We start from the raw sequence: 21,540 nt of genomic DNA, 5'->3' as shown, positions 1-21,540 counted from the left end.
CCAGGCAAACAACTATTTAATTCACCTGGAAGTGAGAGGCAAGTTTCTGAGCCAGAACCAAATGAGTGTCACTGCAGAGCTCAGCCAGCGAAGCGGCAGCCTGCCCTCCAAGCTGCCCTTTTGCTCCAGACCTCCTCCTCTCTTCAGCAGATGCCGAGCAGCTCTGCGCAGTTTTGATGTGCAGAAGTGGGTATAACGGTATGAACGATCCGTGTGTCTTGCCAAACACCATGACGCCCTATCAGGAAACTAGGGATCAAGATGCGGGAGAAAATCATCTGAAAAATACCTGAAACAGATGTAAATGTCAAAATATTTTAAAATATAATAATTTCCATTAGCTATATAAATAGAACAGCAGGAAAAAAATGACAAAGGCTGTAACATAGCTGTGACAAAGAGACAGTGAGAAGTAATAGCATGTATCACTGTTTACAGAAATAATGGGTTTTATTTAGCATATCTATTTTCAACCAGTTAGACAGTGTATGTATTCCAATGTTCATGTCTCCAAATCGGGGATCAGATTACAGAATATGACAGATGATGAATTAGGGAGATGGGACAATAACAAGACTAAAGTTTATTAAAAGGTTAAGAGCTCTTAAAACCAGACTCAGTCTAGACAAATTGATGCTGAGCTGCAGGACAAGTGCAGAAAATATCAGAAAGTTTAAGAGATGTTCTTAGTGCTTACTCAGTGTAGGAAAAGACTATCTGGGTTACAAAATGGCAGACATTGGTGGTTATTTAAGGAGAGCCTGTAACACAGAATTTATGAACTTTTTCCTGCTGTTTTATCTTTGAAGGCAAATATCAAGCCTTGGTGTAGATGGGTAGAAAATATGACAAGTCGTTCATGTCAAAGGACAATTCCTAAAATCAAGCAGGGTTCTTCATTGCTGTGGTGGCTCAGGAGGAGAATCAACGTTATATCTGAGTTTCTTTGGGAAGTACTTCAGGACATGATACCTTTCATCGATTTCTGGGCTATTTCCTTTTTTGGGGGCTTTCCTTTGCTTCTGCATTCACGTGCTTAAATGTGGGCCTCAGGTGCCTTTTCTCTCACCATGACAAATGTCGTAGTTCATTGCTACCAGTGGCAACACCATCACGTGTTTCGCTTTACAGCAGATGTTACTATCTTCCTGTATTTTTAGCACTCGGATGTCTAAACTTGTCTAAGCCTGGTTAAACTATGTGATGGCAGAACTTAAGCAGCCACCAGCATTTTGATCATACTAACGTTCCCACCACCGCTACCACCAGAGTAGATTTACTGAAGTTAATTTGTTTGACAAGTACAATGAATTAGAGAAGCGATTTGTCATATAGTGTCATATTGCTTCTCTGCGTATTTGTACCTTGCATAACAAAATGGGAACGTGGTCCAGTTCTAGGGCTCCATCACCCACCCCCTCCTCCTCCTCAGCGTCGCCAGCACTACCCAACACCGTCATTCAAAAAGGTAAACACATTTTATTTCATAACATATTCCAATATGTTCAAAATGTATTTTGACATGTTCTTCTTCCCTAGCTATGCCTATTTTCTAAACACCCTGGCACATTGTCAACACTGCTGATTCACTGTGGTCTTTCTTTGATTGCTGTGATATCAATTAAAATTGGAAAGATGTCACAAAGAACTGTTGGGGAGGGGAGGGAATTGCATTTATGTCCTACAACACAAATGTGTGTGCACATCTGATTATTCACAGGATTACAGATTCATAACGTAAATTTATCCAAGGCTTACATACTGACAGTTGTGTAACTGACAACCAAGCCCTTAAAAATGCTGCAAAGATTTGATCAGTTACATAAATGAGCATAGGTGAATAATCCAATACGGACATACGGATCTGCCAATTTCTTTTTTTCCTTTCATATGAGCCTTTTTGTTAAAGAAGTGGGAAATGTATGACGCTTTGCAATTGTCATCAATAAAATAAAATAAATGCTCACTTAAAGCACACGTTAGAGATTTCTCCCTACACTCATGGAATGGAGTCAGACGTCACATGGAAATTAGGGCTAACAAAGAATTCAGGACTCTCCCCTCTCTAATGGAATAATGAGGCTTTTTTAAGGACTCATCTAGGTTTTCAGTGCATGTAAGCTTCTCTAGATCCAACGAAGTCAAAGGAGTCAGACTTATTAGTAGCCAGTTACGCTGTAGCCTGCAGTGTTTCTGTCTCTCTCAGAAATGTTTTGTGACATTAGTCTGACTACAACAGTGGAGCAAGATTTCCATCATACATCAGGAGCACTGACAGAGCAGCTGTTAACTCCAAGGGTTTAGGTGTGACACACGTTGCGTCATCTAAGAATCTGCATGTAGATGAAAAATGGACTTTAAAGGATGAAGTGTGTAAACATACTACCAATATACATACCCTTTCTTTTTTTTTCCTACAGAAACTTTAATCATTGCAAACACCATTCAAGTTTAGTAAATCATACGTGATCCTGCTGACGTGCAGGTAGAACAAGCTATATTGAGAACCTCATGGTGATTTTGAAGTTGCTGACTTGGAGCAGACTAACCAGCACTGAAGGCAATTAGCACCTACACGGGTGCCTCAGACTGAGCATGAATTGGCTTTGGGGAAAAGGAGAGTGTTTGTTCAGATCTTGGAGGCTATCTTTATTTTTGCCTGTGCTTAGCAATATCGATAATATCACACAGCATTTTGACCAGTGCACGTTCACAGCTTTCAAGAAGAAAACCCTGGAACATATGCTTAGAGGAAGTGTTTGTAATGTAGTTATCCTCAGAGCACACTGGGACCTCAACACACCTAAATAGCTTTAGGAACTGGGCTTGACGCCTAGCATATAATCCTTTATAGTGGTCCAAGTTCACAGCACTTAAAATTAATAGCTGTCGCTTATGGGCTGGGATAAGGTCCACGCAGCTGATTGTTTGGCTATTAATTTGACTTTATATCCTCAGTCTTCTGGGAAGGTAAAAGATACAAAAATAGTTTATGTATGTCACTATGATTGTAGGCTTCTCTGAATATCATACAAAAATAGCTCAATCTTCCGTATTCTAAAGTAACACAGTGAAAACATAAAAAGTTACAAATGGCATGAAAATGCTTGTTTGAAGATGGGAGAAATTAGTTCTAATGTAAACTTCAGCTTAGCTCATGAAATAAATAAACTTAAAAATGGAGGATGGAAAAGAGCTCGACAGAGAACAAATCTCATTTCACCAGGATTTTGCAGCAATTTATTTTAGTTTAAGATGCTACAAAATAGTCTTGATCAACTGTTTTTTCCCCCCTCCCATAAGGTTCTACTTTAAGACCTCCATATGCTCAATTTTAATAATTTGCTTCCAAAACCCAGGAAGGATTCCAAATGTGAGTTATGGAAATATTATGCTTCTTATTAAAAAAGAGAAATCCAAAGCCCAGGTACCAAATCTTTGAAATACACAGCGTGGAAAAAAATATTTTTAAACACATTCACAGATTCTGTTGCTTTTCCTCTGGAAACAGAAACCGCTCTAAGAACTTTGTTGTATATGCTACAGCGAAGTTTCCTCTTGTTGCAGCGTGGCTTTTTGAGCTACCTAAGTAACTTAGAGCTGCTAACCATCACTTGCCATTCAGCTACCACACAGGTTCCTGCTAGTGAGGCACCTCTGCAAGGGTGAGCTGGACTATTCGGATATTTTGTGCCGGGAAAAGAGTCAACTGCTTTTGCAAAAGTCATTACTGTGTTAGAGAAGCAGGAAGACACTTACGGAGAAGGACAAACTTTCTTGATTTGTTTTTATATTAGGACTAAGTACTAAATCATTGGGAAAGACTGTGGAGGAATACTCAGTGAGATCACCTGTTTAAACAGAAAAAAGAGACTTCACCAACTTTGGGTACACTGCTTAGTGAAATGTTCCACCCATTAATTTTGTCAGAGCATATCAACATCCAGCCTCAGAGTCTAGACACAAAGTACAGACAAAATACTCTTCTCAGTGTGGGTGAAGGAAGACTACCTACAAAGCACTGTATAGTCCTTTACAACCTAGCAAGGGCACTGAGATCTTGAAGAAGTTCTTGCCAGCCCCGTAATGGAGGTTTCTAGGACCAGGAGTGGGCGTTTCTTAACAGTCCTCCTCCAGCTGCAGAAACTCTTTCCTCTACATAGTGTACGACACCTGTATTTTAGCCATTGTCAGTCACTATCAGTAGGTTTGAGTAAGTAAGGATTTTTCGAGCTACTATTTTGCAGGACCAGACCTGCAACATTCCTGCTGCGTACAGGCATGGACAGAGCCAGGAATTAGGGGACCACCGCTGCAGTGTGCTGTAACACACAGCCGCTGGCATCCCAGCCAACACATGTCGTTCATCCGTACCGGTGGAGAGCCTTCTCCTGTTTGCATCGCTCAGTGAATACAGGAAAAGAGTGATGCCAAAATTACACGAGGATTTTCAAACAAATGAACCCTCTGACAGTACTTGATGTCGTAAGCAAGCAGGTTTTCAAGTGGAAAAGTGTTCTAGAAATCAATTTTTGGGGTCTGGACAAGCTGGAATAGCCATCTCCTGAAGATGTCAAAGGTAGGAACATCAAGCTGCTGCTGGTCATTACAGCTATGATGACAGAAACGACTGGAAGCTGGAAGGCACCATCCAGAGCTTGCTGAAATCAGTGAAAACATTCCTAAAGACTTTAATAGGCTTTGGCTCAGTCCTGGAGAGAGCGAACGTGGAAAACGGAGTTGTTTCTGAGTGGAGTCAGAATAAGGGAGTGTAGCTGGAGTGAACACATATGTTCCTACCATATGGGTGGAGAGCTCTGGGATTTCTGCCATATTGGTCCTGAAGTCAAATACAATTTGTTTTTCTAGTTCAGATAAACTGGATACTCAAGTGAAGAATATTTAACTTCAGATGAATGCTGAGCCTGGTGCCTTCAGAGACCGATTTGTAAGCCCGTGAGCCCATCTATACCGTGAGAAAGAGAGCACATCCTAAGTTGACTGGCCTTGATCCGTAGTTATAATTGAAAAGCTAAAGAAATCTCTACCTAAAACACTGTATTCTTTCTGTCTGTATTTGTCATTTTTAAGGAGACTTGATTTGATTAGTTTTATTTTTCGTAGATGCAGAGGTCACTCTTCAATTGTTCTGTAGGAGCTGTATTGTATAGGAGACATTTCCAATGAAAAGAAGGGTGAAGCATCGAGGGGTATAGATCATCTATACAGAAAAAATTGTAGCTCTTTTTCAGCGAAGGACTACATGTATTTACTTAAATGAGTGTTGGGATCAACATCCAGGTAACTTAGCTGTATGTGTTTCTCAGTATATCATCAAGTTGATGCCCTTAGAATAATTAATTTTAATTATTTCAGGGCTAAGCCCTGCATTCAGCAGGGTTTATGACATTAGCAACAACTAGGTAAGTACTCACACTTTGGCCAGTGACTCATTCACAGTTAATTTGGGGGTCATATAGTAGGAAATGGTTGGATCATAAATAGCCAGAAGAATTTTGGAAATCCAGAATTTCTGTTTTGAAATATATCAGTCCTCACAGAACAATAAATTTCATCATTCTGAACGTTCTCAAGTATCTTTTTCTGTAATCACCAGGATAATTTTTTTCTTGTAATCCTGAAAACTTCCTCCGTCTTAGGTGAAGGGTACTATAAGGATCACCCCATGTAATCTTAATTTTGTATTTTTTATCCTCGAGATATATACAAAGACACACGCAGTTTAAAAGAAAAATGTAGGTAAAGTAGTTATTCACGATTTTTCAAAGCAAAAAATTTTGATTTAGTTGGTGAAAAATCTCAAATGATTCTTTAGTTGTCTAAGACAGTTTATCCGTTTGTGTATAGGCGAACACAGGCTACTACTACTTTAGGTTGAAAGAAGACGTACAGATTTGCTTAGATTAATTTAGACATAATTCAGATGGACCAGGGTGTTGTTTGAGAAAGTGATTAGCACGAAGATTACTAGCCGCGAACACATTTGATTGACATGTGTTTCAGACTGTAATTAATTAGCAATATGTTTCTCTCATGTCACCAAGAATTTTTGTACATGACAGTGAACATACAACTTTAATTCAAACAGCACCTCTGAGGTGGGGTGACCTGAATAGTTTCCACCCAGAGGACTATTGCGTTTCTCTCCTGATCCCGGCCAGCTGGTCACAGAGACGCAGCCACTTGCTCCTCACTTGAGGAAGGGTGATAGGTAACAGCTCCGGTATCAAGTGTGTAGGGGGGAGAGGGAAAAACAAATGCATGGGCCACACAGATAACTCTGGTGACAGTAATAAGGACGGCTGATAACGTGACACAGAGAAGTATAAACTCATTTCAGGGAACCTCAGCATTTTTTTTTTCTCTTGTAGTGACGATCCAAAATGTTTTCTCTTACTGGGACTGCACGGTTTTGTGCTAAAGATAGATTTGACCATCAAAGTTAGAGAAAAGCTTAGACCATCACAAGACCTTGCTAGGGAGGGTTTTGTGGTGCTTTCTGAACACAGCACAGCACCAGTTTGTAAATCGGTTCATGAAGCAATTGGTGGCTGTATGGAGAAAACTGGATTGGAAACTCCCGTTTTGAGTTGCTACAATGTGCTGAAAACCCATCAAAATGGCACAAAGTTTCCTGATTAGGTGCAAATAACTCCATAGCTGCCATGGCAATGCCAGAGGACCCCAAGAGGGATAGGAGTGGTCTGCCAGGGGAGCTGCTGCAGGATACAATCCTGTCTCAGAAATGTGCTTCTTACCTACAAAATATTTGAGCCATCCACAAAGCACCTCGAAGAATTTCCTCACCTATCAAACTAATTGCATGTAGTGTTCCTCTATAATTTTTTTTTTGTTCCTGCAGGCTGTACGGACATGGGTGATGCGTTTGCCTTCCACAGGAATTTTTGAGATTTGCAGTAAAAGTCTTTTGTTTGGAGACTGAGGAGTGCTCTGTCTGGGATAAGCTATTGACTAATGGTCTTGCTGTTGGGGCAGCCAGTCCTAGTTCCTACACTTTGGTTGTTTAATGCTTCCCATTACAAAAGATACTTGCGAGATTTCCTGAGAAGTCTGAGAAGATTTAACACCTCTTTTGGAAACAAGCGTTTGGAGTTTGGCAAGGAGAAAGCCTCTGGGCTGGAGAAGAGCCTTTGTCCCAGCTATAAATATCTGCGATATAAATATCTGCTGTGGTTTGTCTTCCTCAAGAAAATTTGGGCAGCCTGTCAAAAGAATAACTGCACATGAATACTCTCATCAAAGCCCAGACCTCTCCTGCCGCCAGAGCAGTAGCAGCAGCAGTACATGCTGCAATGGAAAAGCATAGATATGGACTGGATGCTCCAGATGGAGCAGGAAAACAGAAGCAAACAGGTCCAGAGCTGCTCATAGTGTGCTTTGGACAGATAATTATATTTAGCGGATGATGTGCTGAAACACTGGGTTGGAGAACAGGCAGAGCTTGTGTGCTTTGTGTAGACATATCTCAGAGATTGGTCTGGATTCAGCGCTCACCTCTCTATGCTGCAGCTACACCTCTGGCTTTGGGAGGGCGAAAGGAGGGAAACACCCATGGGCAGGTTCCCTGTGGTGAGAAACTGCAAGAGGAAGAAAGGCAAGTGTCACATTTATCATCAACATATGCATGTGCATTATAATATTGGCTTTGGCTGCACTATTCTGCTATATTTTTCAACCAGACAGCTGCTGTGTCCAGTGTGTACGAAACAGGATTAATGTCACAGGGGAACCTGTCAGTCTGATGCTGTTGAGTGTCCATGGAACCAGAGGGGCATCTCAGTGTCCTCCTACAAGGCTCTCGGAAGCCCTTAACTGCCAGTTGGTCAGCCACTGGAGTCAAGCAGGAGATACTGTTGTTCAACATCTTAGCTCAAGCACAGCTCTTCTAACAGCGCAGCTCTCCTAGTATTACACTGCAATATTAGCGTTGGATCTGAGCCCAAATCCTGATGTGGGATTTAACTCACTACTCTGGCCCAGAGGCAGATAAGTAATCCTAGCAATACACTGTAAATGGGCTAAACAGACATAAATCCTGGAATTATTAACATGCATAGTATCCAAAACTGTCCTAAAAATACAAAACCTATGCCCCTCTCATATTAGCACTAGAAAATATTGATGAAGGAGGCAGCCAGCCCATGAAAGCTGATGTTTTATCCATACATATATATATAAACTGTTTTTTTAGGCTTCTGCTGTTCACTTTTGTAAACAGCTGGTAACCAACTGTAATTCAGAATTGAACCTGATAACTTTACTTCTTTTGCTCATTAGATAAAAATAGAAAAACTGTTGGGCTGTATTTGCTTAAATCAAAGAAAATATTGAAATTCGCATATTTCTCCTCTTAACATAACCTTCTGGAAATGCCTTACATAACGATGTAATGAAGATTACAACTGCATTGTCAAAAGAAGCCCAGTGCTAAAATTTGTTACAGAGACGTTAGGGTAAGTGTTCCCAATTGTGAGCAGGTGGTACTAACACGAACCCTACTGAGATATAATGAGATGTGTATACATGGGAAGTTTAGGAACCTCCTGTGCATCTTTTTGAAAACGACATAAAACAACTTGCAATTAAACTCTATTTGATGCCAGATGAGAAACAAATGTTTGGGGGAAAGTAGTTTTTAATACAATAATAATTCACTTTACATGTGCATGCCAGCAGCTTTGCATGCTACTTCCCCAACCAGCAAGAAGCCTTACAATCATTCAGCAGGGGAAGAGATCTTCCATTTCACATATCTTTACAGGGATATTTCCTCTGAGTTGTTGCATTTGCACAACGGCAACAACTCAGTGTGACAGGTCTGGTTTTATGCTTATGCAAAACTCCAACCAGAGGAGCACTTCAGCACATGTTTAACCTTACGTGCACCAGTACTGCTCGTTAAAGCAACAAAGAGCTCCACTGAAGCCAGAGGATGAATGTGCTTGCTGGACTGAAGCCTGAAGGTGCAGGACATGCCATTTCCACACTGGGTTTGTAAATTAGGTGCAATGGGAAGCGTCACTACTGTTTTCTACAGAACTGGTTTTCTCCTCTTCCAAAAGCACTAAATCCACACACCACATACCTGCAAGTGGCACCTATGATGTGCAGAGAGTTATCCCCATTTTTCAAGTACACAGTTTTTTTCTGCCTATGAGTGAAATTCCCTGCTCCAGTAGAAGACACAATTCTTCCAGTCCAATCTGCATATACCCAGTGGGGTGCAGCACTCGTGCCTACCAGTGCACATCCCATAAATGCTGAGTAGGAGACGACGCTGTCAACTTTATGCTCACAGTGCATATTTCAGTCCAGCACGTATTCTTTCCGCGGCTTTCCCAAGGTGGGAAAATTAATCTAAGTAACATATTGAATCTGCTTTTGTAAGTTTCTCCAGAACTAAAATGAGATAACAGACAAAAAATAAGTCTATAGGGCCATGGCATGACCAGAACAAACAGTACAGTTAATGGCACAGTGCTGCAGCCACCACTTGCTTCTGCTAAAATTCTTAGAAGTGCCAGTTTCTGTACCATAGTTTCTAACTAATTGGAGAAAGTGAAACAAAAGATTAGGCAGTCTGGTTGGCATGTTGACGAAGGATTAAGGATTAATATGTTGCTAAAAAGCATGCTTCAGTAAGCCACGTGTTTCCCTTAATTCCTTGTAGATCTTTGTTCTATTTTCATGCTTATAGACACTCCTAAATATCTGGAACTTGTCTCAGCTGTGTGAAACATTGAAGGAAAAGAGATGAGAAGCTGGAAGAAGATTCTGCAATGCATCATTTGACAGGAAGTCAAGTTATCAGAATGAAGCCTTATAGGTATCAATCTTACACCCATATATGGTGTACGTCCTAGTTACCATACAGATATGAAAGGGCCATTAGGGCCTCTTATCAGCTGTATATTGGTGTAATTAAAGGGTGTGATAGCATTAACCTGAACTGTGAAAGTCTCCAGACAATGCACTCTATCAGTCATCTGACCCTTGAGTTTAAACAGCTACAACAAGACTTTCTCCTCTGCTTTCCAGAGGACACACTGAGCTGCTGATTTGAGTGGCCTTTTAAAGAAAAAGCCTTGATTTTTTTCCCCTGAAAAGCAAACCGCTCTTTTTAATCTGGCCTTCTACTTCAACAACAGCAGGGGGAAAAAAAAGCACCTTTTCCTCCCTAATATATTGCCATATTTTGATGAATATCTAATGTAGGGTACAGAAGAATTTACACTTTTTTTCTTCGTGTGCTTTAGTAGATGTACCTTGTTTTCGATTTTAGCCCATGTTGTTTCGTGGCCAAATGACGTGTGAGAATTCAGTGACATTATTTACCTCTTTTTAGCTCTTTCCCTGTATAGGCAAAAAAAAAAGGAATCCTTTTTAACATACGCTAAGAAGCTCAGATTTGATCTAGAAGCCTAAACAAAATCTGGACCTAGGAGTTTAGTTACCTTTTTGTCCTGTTGTTTTGCAGGTGGTGTTAAAGAAAGACTATTATTTGCCATCCCAAAGGCTTGCTGAATTTACAGCAGGGATAATAGGGGACAGCAAAGCTGCTAATCATCAGGAAGATTTAATCAACATTTTACTTTGGGGAATTTGGATATGCCTTAAATTTTTAAGAAAGACTAATCCATGATCTAGTTTAAAAACAAAATTAAAAAAAAAGTGCCAAAAATTAAAATGGGGTTGTTGAAAATTTTTCCTAAAGGAATTTTTCATTTTCAGCTATGACTCCTTTTGCATCCAGAATTTAAATTACTTTCGTGGAAAACAGCGCTTTCAGTGTTTTGGTTTCACACACTGTATTTTTAAAGGATTGTCTGAACTAGAATAATGTAAAATCATTTCCAGTTTAGTAACGTGGTATCTGTCTTTGGGTAGTTGCCACTACAGTCATCTCACTCCTAGTTTATCATGGTCACAAGTAAGCTCATCCTATCCTACTCCCAGTCGGCCACACCTCTGCAACACCTTCTTATCAAGAACTCTGAACAGTTCATGCAATTCCTAAGGAATCTTTCAAGACTTGCAATATTCCTCTCTTTTTTTCTGTTTTACTTCCTTTTTTTTTGTTTCTGTTCTCTAGCAGATTGGTATTTCATGGGCTTTTGTCCTTTTTGCATCTGTTGCATTGTACAGAAAGTCTTTATATTATATAAAAATACGCATACCACCCTCTCCCAAGAAAATCCCACCGAAGATTGTAGTCCTTGATAAATGGAGGGAATACCAATTTTAAATATTGAGAAAACTTCTTTTCCTCCAGACAGCTAGAGTCCAAATACCATTCACCAAAATCCCTCTGTATGTCTAACCATCCTTCTGTGTACCTATTTCATACTTATAGTAGACACAGTACTGACAGGAAATGTAAAGGAAAAAAAAAAAACTGGCAGAAGTTGTTATAGCCAGATGTAATGTATGCTTTTTCCATATATAGTAATGCAGTAAAAACATAATTTAACTTTACATTAAACTAAACATCATGTTTAAATTTTTCTTTAATGGAAACCTTACTCTAAATCAGTTACCATGGCTCAAGTAGCATGAAACTTTAAAATAAGAATTTTAATTTAGCTGGAAAGCGATGAAGGAGACTTTGGTAAACATTATTGTTATCTGTGCAATAGGCAACTTGAATGTTTATGAATGAATCATAAATTAACTACACTAACAAAACAAACAGCTGTGCATGGTCTTACAAGACTGGGATGGAATCGTCATGTTGCCCTCAGCTAAAATATAATATCTGTCCTATAGTGTAACTTTACCCTCATTTTCTAAACAGAGCCTGAATAAGCTTGCCTTTAGTGTCGTAGAAGTGATGCTAAAAAATTTACCAAAATGACTATGACTGTATCTTGATCTTGCAGCTAGCATGGAGGAATGATGTCTTGAACAATGAATCTGTAGTTAACCAGATGAATTCTGGTGATTTTGTTGGGCTTTGGATAGGCCCGTCCAAGAGCGTGCTTCGCATTACATAAGCACAAGTAAATAATAACAAATGTCCTTTTAACATGGGTTTTTCCTCCTTTGAGTGGATGCTATATGACAGTCAAACTTTATCAAGAAAAAGATATTTAAAGTCAAGTGACTGTGGCTGTTGAATGTGAGTATGCAAGGTGTTTGTAAAAATACTTCATAGCTAAAGTCTTTATTTGGTAACGGACAGAAACTATGCCATGAGCCTTATCAGCCAATTACAACTAACCAATATAATTCAAGGCTCTCTGAATATGCAGAAAGAATCATTTGATATTCATCTGTCACACTAAAGAGATAATTATTGAAGGAAGTCACATTAAACCATTAGCAGAAAGAGAGTTGGTGTTCATGAAATACTTTTGTACTGTGAATTCTTTAAGAAACAGTAAAGTTTATGCACTAAATTTTGTGCTTACTGGACACTCTGAGTACCATGTAGAAATGGAGATTCTTGTGGAATTATCACAAGCATGACTGATAAAAATAGAAAAGAAACGGATGATGCTTATTGCATTTCTCCCAAATGCCACCACTATGCAGGCAGCAAGAAGCAAAGAAGCCCCTTGCTCAGTGCTGCAAGTGTTAACCACTGAAGAGGGAAGCACACATTTTCAGTCTTGCCATCTGCTACTAAGATTTGCTGTTTATGTTCTTGCATGTTGGTTGGTTGGGTGGGTGGTTGGTTGGTTGTTTTAGGAGTTATGAAAATGTAGCAAACTTCATATTTCTCTTTCTAGGAATTACTGACTGAGGAGCTGAAACATTTCTGGAGTCCCAAAATGGTGCCCCTACACACTATGTAGCACTGGAGTACACCTGCATGAACACAAATCCCACAGCAACGAGTTGGGTATCAGTGATTACAACTGTAAACACCCACACCTCCTGCTAAAGGCAATGAGAAGTTTGGGGTATAGAAAGGATTTCAATGAAAGCCCATAAGAACAAGATATACATCATGAAAAATTTTAAAGAACAAAAGTATTTTTGTTGTGTGGGTGTGGGTTTATTGTTTTAAAAGAATATATTGCTTCACAATACTAGAGAGTCCGTGTTACTTTTGTCAGCTTCAATGAAGGATTCAAGAAATAAGTGAAGTTAAGAGAACGGGACTTTAAGTAAGTGCATGTTCACGCTGGATACAAAAAAGAATTCGCTTCTGGGGTGCATCAAGAAGAGTGTGGCCAGCAGGACGAGGGACGTTCTGCTTCCCCTCTACACTGCCCTGGTGAGGTCTCATCTGGAGTACTCTGTCCAGTTCTGGGCTCCCCAGTTCAAGAAAGATGAGGAGCTACTGGAGAGAGTCCAGCAGAGGGCTACGAGGATGATGAGGGGACTGGAACATCTCCCCTACGAGGAGAGGCTGAGGGAACTGGGCTTGTTCAGTCTGAAGAAGAGAAAGCTGAGAGGGGACCTCAGAAATGCTTATAAATATCTGCAGGGTGGGTGTCAGGACGATGGGGCCAGACTCCTTTCAGTGGTGCCCAGCGACAGGACAAGGGGCAACGGGCACAAACTGAGGCACAGGAAGTTCCGTCTGAAGATGAGGAAGAACTTCTTCCCTCTGAGGGTGACGGAGCCCTGGCCCAGGCTGCCCAGGGAGGCTGTGGAGTCTCCTTCTCTGGAGATATTCCAGACCCGCCTGGACAAGGTCCTGTGCCCCCTGCTCTGGGTGACCCTGCTTGGGCAGGGGGTTGGGCTGGGTGACCCACAGAGGTCCCTTCCAACCCCTGCCATTCTGTGATTCTGTGATTCTATGGAAGATTTTTTCAGCTAATACCTTTTCTAGAACAGAGGCAGGAACAGAAGCCACAGAGTTTGTCTGAGGCCAGCTTAAGCTGCCATATTCCGGTTGATCTGAAGCTGACCTCACTCTTTGAGGCAATCATTGCGCTGCCATTACCCAGCACTAAAATGTAGCTGAGAGATACAAGACATTTAAAAGGTAGCATTTTTTTTAAATAACAACACATGAATACAACAGCAACTGCAACTTTTAAGGAAAAAAAAATACAACGTGAATGCTGGAGCAAATACTGTAAATAATTTGGATCTGGTCCAGGATCGTTTTAAATCTGGAAATTAGTAGTCTTAGAGGAAAAAAGAGGAATTAGGGAAAATAATTACATATAAAGAGTATGATTAGAATCATTTAATATTCTAGTTACTAAAGAGTGCTTAATTTTTAAAATCTCCCTGCTGTTTATCACAGTTAATAGAGAGACGTATGAGAGCAAAAATGAGGGTGTCAATCCATTATATCCCTTTTGTTACTAAGAGTAATCACCGTGTGAAATCTGGGATTGAAGAAATGATGCTAATTTGGGGCCTTCAGAGAGAGCAGCAATACAACCTGCAGCTCCCATTGACCGCAAGCTTGTTCAGGATGGGCTGTGGCAGAAGGAAAGCAGTACTGTGCTTTCGTATCTGAAGCCTGGGGAGCTAACCCAGGTAACAGGAGTCTGAGCAGCCAAGTTGCGGGTTTTCTTCATGCGTGGTATGTTACTTCAGCAGGTAACGCTCCTAACTTTGTAGGGTGGCATGGGACTGTCAGGAACAAAAAGCAGCTGCACAAATGATGATAGAGTGGTCAAAATTGTAGCTTTGATTTCTCTGTCAGTTTGCATGGGTAAAGGCTGGGGGATCAAATCAGTCGTGGGAGAAAGATGTACCCCTGATGCAGTCTAATCAAAACCTAAAACGTGTACATTTATGAGTGTCATACTTTCCATAAGTTCATTTTAGAGCTAAAAGAAAAAAATTCTAAATAATTTTTTCATACTCTATAGAAAAAATGCTCAGCTCACTCCACCTCTGAATGCAAAAGTATCTAAGAAATAAGGGACTGAATTCTATGCTTATCACAAAGCAATCAGGCATTATGTATAACGCAACTGTTAGACTGCAGATCTCTTAGCTATGGTTCAGAAGCAGCACATCAGTCTCAGAACTGTGAAGCCTAAAATATGTCATCTGAACATCTGGGGGCTGAGCAAATCCACGAAAACAGAAACAGGATATTATCCACAATGTTATTCTAACTGTAAGTATTTTACAGGAAATGTGAAAACATCACGGAGTCAGATGGTGCTCCCCTTTCTTGACGTTGCATCTCTTGAGACAGTCTTCATCACCAGCTACAGGATGAGGGAGAGTGGGTCCGGGGATCTATAACCCCACAGAGTAATACGACCTCAAGCTGGGAAATAACACACATGTTCTTTGAATTTATACTTGCCCATTGGCCTGATACAGGCCCATGGATATTTTTGAGATCTAAAATTTTAAAGCCGGGAATGGACTATTCTGATTGTCTTGTTTGACTAACACACGAGACAACCTTACCTAGCAATTCCCGCATAAATCCCAAATAATTAATTTAAATTCCCCTATATTTTAGGCTTATTCATCAGGTATTTACAGCAAAGTAAACCTCTGGCACTAGGATTTTGATTCCTGTGCAGCAGGATTTTTAGTGCCAAGGAATTTCCTGTTTCTGTTCCCACAAAAATTGCCACTGTGGAATCTGTGCAAAAAAATAGAGAAATTATTCAACCATTGGAAATGTCCTGAAACCAGAAAATGGTCTGAAACTCCGGGTGTCCCTAGGTTGGATGGCAATGTAATTCAGTCTAATAAAATAGCATCCCAACCTAATTACAGCACAGTTTCAGATTATCACTACTTAGGTGATGCTCTAGCACCCCGACCTCTTCTGAGGGGTGTCACTTCTAGAGCAACATCATTTCTGACACACACGAGATGGAGAGCAGTCGGCATAGCAAAGGAATGTCATTTGCTATCGTAGTTTGAGGTCTTCCTGATAAAGAGATGTCTTCTTCCACACACTGACAGGGTCTGGGAACTTCTTGCTTGAGTTGGAGTTGACAGTTTGCAGACCAGAGACCCAGGTTACGTTTTCAGCACTTGCAAGTCTCTGCTCTCTTTGATGAGAAATATGAATCACAGCATTTTCCAACTATCAGCTCCACATGTTTATAAGGAAAGCATGGATATTGGTCTATAACACCATGCTTTGAACTTGCCAGTGAAAATATTTCTATGCAAAGCTAAACAGATTCCATATTTACTGTTCTCGCAAGATAAAATCAGCAACAAAATACATGCATGTGCATCGCTCAGGAACAGATCTCATTCTGTATCTCCTCTGTTTCTATGTTCTGTGGAGTATCTTAACATTGTACTCCCAAACACACCAGCAGACTGTGCAGGTGTGTCTAACTGCCTCCCAGGTAGCTTCTCAGACACTGACCGTGGTGTACTGGGTTGTAACAAGAAGATCAGCTTCAAAGCTGGCCTGAGTTGCTGGGTAAATCCTCAGATGGCAAATTTAAAGAGAGATCCATGTTGCCATGGCTACACTGCCGATAACTCAGGGAGGCCAGCTTGGGGATGTTGACATGATCTGAGGTGATATTCTTTCTTCTTGCAGACTTACTCTTGTAGCTCTCTCCACACCAAAGGGCATTAGAGCATCTCCAGTCAGAAGACAACTCATACTGGAGCTGGGTAGATGCTAATGGAGAAGTGAATAGCAGGAACCTATGTAGATACCCAAGCGGGCACTCCAGTCCTGCATCCTTAGTCTAACACAGTAGTGTTATAAATGTTACTGGGGCCAGTCTGAACATTAGTTTTTGAAGGACTGATCTATTAATCTTCAATAAAAGCAGTTTTTCAGCCTTTTCTATTCGGAGGTCAGTTCAGTTAAAAGCCTACGTGCTTTGACAAAGAGAAACAACATGTTCATTTCCCTGCATACACTGCTTACAGCTCTCTGACATTTCTCTAGAGTCAAAAATGCAGTTTCTACTGAGCGTAGAGCAAGCTGGGGGTCCAGCTGCCTTTAGGACACAGGAAGGAAAAAGAGTCATCTATATTAGTAACAGTTACCTTTATTCATTTAAGATAATGGCATCTTGGATGCTCAGCACTCTCAGTATCTTCTTGCCAGGCCAACACTTCAAAAGCCATTAATGTGACTCCAAAAATGAGCAAGAAATGTAACTCATACAATACTTAGAAGTAGCCCATAGAAATCTACTCTCATATTTCAAATACTCAGGAATTCTGCCTGAACCACAAGGTAACACAGGTATCAGCAAAGAAAGCTGCATGCAAAGTCGGAGTCCAAATTAAAGTGGTAAGAGAGCAAATAAGAAAAAATGCTTATTTTGTATTGCTTAAAAAAAAAAGGCTGTTTAACACTAAACAGTCTTCTGAGGCTGCTGGACCATCAGCATTTTTGGTGTAGGCACAAGAGGTGATACAACAGGCTGCGATGGGAAGACAGGTTTGGTCCACCAAGAATAAATTTTCATGGCCAAAGGTAGGTTGTTGTTCAGTGCAAGAAACTGTTAGCTCAAACTATTTTGCAGTAAAAATATGAGTCCTTCTAAAGCAGGTTCAGCAAAGAATGTGGCTTGAGCAGGGACACTGTAAGGAAGTTGGCTGCAAGGTATTGGCTCTCCAAGCCTGTTTTGCTGTTCACAGCTGCCTGCAGTGGGCTCAGAAGGTCTCAGAATGCACATCTTTCTACCAAAGCAGAGGGTGAAGGCTAAGGGCTGGCTATTGCAAAGACTTCATTGATCTCACAGGGGTGAGATTACAGTCTGTGATTTCATTGCTTAGAGCCTAGAAACCATAGGACAGTGTGAGGATCACACCTAGGATTTCAAGTTCACCTTTTATTTCCTGTCAAGTGTCCCATTCAGTCTCCACTGAAGGTAATGGGACTCTTTCTCCTGTGGAGGAATAACCCCACGCACCAGTAGAGGTTCGGGGCAGACCTGCTGGAGAGCAGCTCTGCGGAGAGGGACCTGGGTGTGCTGGTGAACGACAGGTTGAGCATGAGCCAGCAGTGTGCCCTGGTTGCCAAGAAGGCCAATGGGATCCTGGGGTGCATTAGGAGGAGTGTGTCCAGCAGGTCGAGGGAGGTTCTCCTTCCCCTCTACACTGCGCTAGTCAAGCCCCATCTGCAGTGTTGTGTCCAGTTCTGGCCTCCTCAGTTCAAGAAAGATGAGGAGCTACTGGATAGAGTCAAGCGGACAGCTACGAGGATGGTGAGGGGACTGGAGCATCTCTCCTATGAGGAGAGGCTGAGGGAGCTGGGCTTGTTCAGCCTGGAGAAGAGAAGGATGTGAGGGGACCTTAGAAATGCTTACAAATATCTGCAGGGTGGGTGTCAAGAGGATGGGGCCAAACTCTTTTCGGTGGTGCCCAGTGACAGGACAAGGGGCAACGGGCACAAACTGAGGCACAGGAAGTTCCGTCTGAAGATGAGGAAGAACTTCTTCCCTCTGAGGGTGACGGAGCCCTGGCCCAGGCTGCCCAGGGAGGCTGTGGAGTCTCCTTCTCTGGAGATATTCAAGATCTGCCTGGACAAGGTCCTGTGCAGCCTGCTGTAGGTGACCCTGCTTTGGCAGGGGGTTGGACTAGATGACCCACAGAGGTCCCTTCCAACCCCGAACATTCTGTGATTCTGTAATGCTGTGATTCTTTCTCTTCAGCTTCATTGACTTTTGGATCAGGCTGTAGTATATCCTACTTAAGCCACAATCTTATATCATCTTTAAAACTGGTTAGGCACTGTTTAATGGATCAGTAATGGCCAAGGGCAGAATAATTAAAGTGGTATCTCAGTGGACTTCAGGAATTAGAAGAAAATGGAGATTTATGGAAAAAAATTCATTGTAAGTATGAAAACAATTTTTCCTGCAATTTATCTGATATGCAGATGAGTGCACCTTTACTCGAATTCATCTCTCTGCTCTCTTATTTAACAGAGGACTAGACCCCAAACGCATTAAAACAGAGGAAGGACAAATGTGGGTATACACAAAACAATTCACGACCTTCTAACTTCACATTCAGCTTTCCTCATTTTCCCATCTTCATCAAATACTTATTTCGATGAATAATGCCCAAAAGTGTGCATTTTGTCTGTGCTCTTCAAATATCTTTTATTCCTGTCCTACTTGTATTACAACACTGTTTCAGGAGTGTGCTATTTAACCTGGGACCCCGCCAATATTTAGGTGTTACAATTCAGTGGAGAAACTAAAAAAAGTGAAAAAACTCTGCGAATTTATAAGCACATCATCCACATTGCATTTTTATCCTTGATTACACATGGCTCAAGGGCACGACGATACAGCAAGCAATGTTACTGAAGGTTTTGGAGATCTGCTGTACAGTAACTCAGAATCCGCAACTGAATTAATTATGGAAGAGAGGGGTGCCTCAGAAATATTCACCTACTCCAACCAGACATGAGAAGGATGGTGCCTGCCCAGTAACCAGCAGTCAGGTGTGCCAAATCAAAGCAAAAGCACACACGAGATGCGCAGACATGGAATGTGCACACCTGCTCATGTATGCCTTTACTGCACACTGTGTTGTGAATAGCTTTTAAATACCACCAATGTTTAACTTCAAACCACTGATGGGAACTGGAATGGTTATCAGCCAAGGATAGTTCCTCCACATAGAGACTGTGATGTGTGTAGTCACTGAATGACATAGAACAGTACCAGGTTATTCAAGAGTCAGAAGATGGTGTGGTCTGCTGGAAACATAAGTCAATATAGTTTTCAAGGTACAACAGAAAAATGGAATCACCCACAGACACATGGGTTTCTTCCAGGGTTACACTATTTCCAACTGCCAGATCAACCACCTAAACCAATCTGGACTAGCCTGAAGGAAGCTTAATATGTTATCATACATTGCATCTGAACTAGGATTTTGCACTCTTTAATCTGTTTGGCCTCTCTAATCTACTCCACTAAACTAGAAGTTTCTAAAGAATATTGTTTTCATTTCAAAGGCTGGAATGAAGAACATACTTTATGCTGCCAGTCATGCCAGCCATTATTGATTGATTTGTGCAGCAAAGAAAGCTTAAAGTTGTTAATTGCTGTTTTCTGTTTGTGTGTATTTTTATGGTGTGAGCTAACGGCAGGAAGAGATGAGGATGGTTCTGCTGAAGGCCGAGAACAGTGCGGACTGCTAAGCAGTAGCATGTGTGAGCAGAATTGAATGACTGAGAAAAGAAGATCTAGCGAGATGTAATTAGCTTTGAACTACAGCTTCCTCTTCATTTTCAGTCAAATGTGTTCAGAGGAGTATGTGTCTTTTGTTGGGAAGATGCCAAGTAAAGACGGGTGGTAGCATTTGCACGGCAGTGGAGAATGAAGCTGAGCAACATTCCTCGGTTTCATTCCAAGATATTTGGACAAACATGAAAAACATTTTGAAAGTACTTATGGGCAGAGATTTTTTTTTTCATGTTAAAGTTCTTCTTATTCATAGAAAATTTTTGTTCCTTTCTAAAAGGCAGGCCACCTCCTTCCTTCAAAAAAAAAATTTGGAAAACTCTAAAATAACCCTTTTTCTGTTCTAATTTTTTAAAATCCAGTGTCTTTAAATTATTATCAACAGGAAATTATGCAGATGGTCATTCTGATTGTTTTCTCGAACAATCCAGAGAACAGAGTATTCGGTGGCTATTTAGGACTGCAGCATTTCCTTCCTTGGCTTCTCCATATCTGAATCCCCTCCACACTTAGTCTATTGTACTTAATATCTCCCATTGTTCCTCCTTATTAAGGAGTTTTATTTCCACCCATTTAGTAAAATGACCTAATAAAAGGAAATTTTGAATAGTATAATGCTTTTTTCCATAGAAAATTATTTTCCGTCTTTTCCGCCGAAGTGATTTGTTTTATTTTGCTCCATTAATCAGAACATCCTGTTCAATCACTGGTGAAAACAAAATCTTATGCAGAATTCAGCTGATACCATATTGTTTTTACAGCTGAGCTCTCTCCATGTCCTCACCAAGATGTCTTTCTCCCAGAAGCCGTTTGATTTCCCTTTGGAGAGACTTCGATTCACTCCATCCCTGATATTTTCAGCTGGGGAAAAGAGAAGACAAAGACCTTTCTCCAAATCTTTTAGAACCTCCTAGTTAGCAAGTCTTCCCAAATATGAGAGTGCAAGTACTGATGTTCTGAGTTCAAATAGATGTTCCAGAATCTTTACGTTCATGAAGATTTACAAATCTGGTTAAGTCAGTTGCATGAGTCATTACGCTCTTAAGAGAAAGAGGTAGCAAAGAAAAACTTCTGTTCAATTCCCTTTTGACAGCAAATCTATTGCTGTGATGCACCACAATGTTCACACAGCCCCTGGTGAGTGGTTTTACCATTCCAAACTGTTTAAAACACTCACACCCATAAAATATTAAACAACTTTTCTTTCTCTTGCAGGAAAGTAGAGGGAACCTTCCTAATTCATTTACAAAGGTCTGACTCAATCGCCACATTCATTACATTACTTAATCTATTCCCATACATACAAAAACTTATTTCCCGCCAAATGTGTCCAAATTAATTGTACAATTTGGTCTAAAGTACATGATACCTATTATGTATAAAAGGGCACATGGCATGTGTATTCTGATGCTAAATGTGTTTTCAA

Source organism: Opisthocomus hoazin, chromosome Z (assembly GCF_030867145.1).
Source record: "Opisthocomus hoazin isolate bOpiHoa1 chromosome Z, bOpiHoa1.hap1, whole genome shotgun sequence".
Lineage (NCBI taxonomy): Eukaryota > Metazoa > Chordata > Aves > Opisthocomiformes > Opisthocomidae > Opisthocomus > Opisthocomus hoazin.
The sequence above is the reverse complement of the archived record's forward strand: the minus strand, read 5'-3'. Positions refer to the sequence as shown.